This window comes from Lupinus angustifolius, chromosome LG11 (assembly GCF_001865875.1).
Source record: "Lupinus angustifolius cultivar Tanjil chromosome LG11, LupAngTanjil_v1.0, whole genome shotgun sequence".
Taxonomy (NCBI): Eukaryota; Viridiplantae; Streptophyta; class Magnoliopsida; order Fabales; family Fabaceae; genus Lupinus; species Lupinus angustifolius.
The window spans coordinates 31,867,713-31,870,093 of record NC_032019.1 but is presented as its reverse complement, the minus strand read 5'-3'; the positions used below and the strand labels follow the sequence as shown (position 1 = coordinate 31,870,093).

At 27.3% G+C, this 2,381-nt stretch overlaps 1 long non-coding RNA gene across 1 annotated transcript; it reads left to right on the top strand.

The window, feature by feature from the left end:
• LOC109360137 lies at positions 1,989-2,381 on the top strand. The gene is made up of 2 exons (XR_002109123.1): positions 1,989-2,135; positions 2,217-2,381. It is a non-coding gene; the product is annotated as an uncharacterized LOC109360137 (long non-coding RNA).

Sequence of the window (2,381 nt, the reverse complement as noted above, 5' to 3'; positions counted from 1 at the left end):
ATATATTAATGCAATTAATAATTTAGGGCATGATTCTCTTATAAGTATCCTCGACTGACGTATCCAGTCTCTTGGCAATAATGAAAGCGATAAGATTTCATCCTCTCCCTAAAAATTGGATTCACCATTATGTTTTTACACATAAAATTCACAAAACACTTTTTATGTCTAATTTAGAAAATTTTGGTCTTTCAACTAGATTTTGGAACTTCATATTCGATAATGGTTCGAGTAAGTTATTAGCATTTGACCCACCTGTACTAAGATATTACTCTCATTAATATCATGGATTTATACCGTAAGCTTGTTTAAATATTTATTAATTTTTTTAAATTATGTTTATTAATGGACTAAAATTTCATTTTTGAATTTAGGTCTAACATGAGTTTATATTGTTCTTATGTATTGTCACGTGCAATATGGAATCAAGACCAATGTAGTTATTGGCTAAAAAAACATTTTGTTTGTTGTAATGACTTTTATTATATAAATATTAAGAGAGAAAAGAAAAATTGAAACATTTGTCATCATCCACCTTTCCACTTCAAACAAGAGAAACATCAACCATATGTCTGTTATCGCATCACAACTTGAAGGGATTAAAGATATGATATTAGTCATTGCCGTCATTTTAATCCTCGTTACATTATATTTCATTTCAATCTATTTAAATATTTTTTATAAAAAAGAAAAAAAAACATTTTTAGTATATTATTTAAGAAGTTTATTTTTTTATGTTTTTATTGAAAGATTTATTTTTTATCACAAAATAATTTTATGGAAAAAGACCACGGTTTATTATTTTTAGAAAAAAAATATTTTATATTTAATTTAGGGACAAATATTAAGAGAAAATATGTTGTGTTTATTACCTATTACATTATTATTTGTAAAGAATGAATTTTTATAATAGTTGTTTAACATTTAAATAAGGAAATGGGTCTACTTATTTTAAGATTAAGTTTAAAAAACTTATTTTACATCTTAGTCATTAAATCTAGGGAAATCCAATAATTTGAATTAGTGAGTAGATCTAAATAATTAGATTTTCTTAGAATTGATGACAAAGAAGTTAATTAAGTTTTTTAAACATACTCTTGGAGCTAATGGATCTTCTCTCATAAGAGATGATAAAAAAGATGTTGTGTTCGTTACTTATTACATTGTTATCATTTATAAAAAATGAATTTTTATAATAATTATTAATAAATAAACAAAAAAATGAAATAAGGAAGAAAAAGGAAACTACATGCACAACTACTAATGTCCGACACATGGTGATGTTAGAGTGGATGTGTGAGCGAGGGAATCAAAGTTAAGTGGAGGAAGACTATGCACTATGTTCACGCTAAGTGATGTGTACTGGCTTCGGATCATAGACATGTGGTTGTACAACTTTTTAGAAAGAAAATTGGGTTGAGTATGATGATATGTAGATAAAAAATTAGGTTATTTGAGTTCTCTAGTGTTTTTTTGTTATTTAAGTATATTTTTGAATTCCTATTTATAGGTCAACCCCATTATTGCATACTAAATCATATTTAATTTTATTTTTCATAAGTTATTAATTTATCATTATTTTTATTTAATTTAAAAAAAATCAAGCAAAAGTAATTTATTGATTTCAGTCCAGATGATATTAATAAGTGGCAATGTATTTAACCCTAAAAACATTGAGAGTGTGTTTTCTTTGGTCATTTTTTCATTTTTAATGAAAATAGAAAATGATCACTACAACAAATTTTGCATTTTGTGGAGGTTTTTTTGTGAAGGTTATTGAAACCTCCACAAATAAATCAAACAAGGCGGACTGCTCAACTACCTAAATATGCAGTAGAGGTTTTTATTTAATCTGTGGAGGTTTTCAACCTCCACTATCAATTTGAAAAACTACATATCTATTAATATTACTTTTCCATTACAAAACCTAAATCACGGATCTCTTCTCTCTCTCCAAGCAACTAAACCTAAATCCTTCTTTTACTCTCCTACTTCAACAATAACTATGTGTGCTTTTCCATTCCTAAGTGTCCAATTTGCTGATATTACTTTCCCAGTACCGTCATGTTGATTCTTCTAATCTTCATGAACTCTTCCAACGCACCTATCATCATTCACTCTAGGTTCTCAAAAAGGTATCCATTCACCCATTCATTATCTATCTATCTATATCTATCTATCTATATATCTCTTAACTTCAATTTTGATCCCTGCAGTATTCCATAGATCAATCTGCCGCCAACAGGCTCAAGGTTATTTGCTCTCTCTAGTATTTCATTTCTGCCTACCAACTGTTTGTTCTTATTTCCCACTCATCACTTCATCCCATACTATTTATTATTACTGCATATCCTCTCTTTATATTATTATTATTATTATTA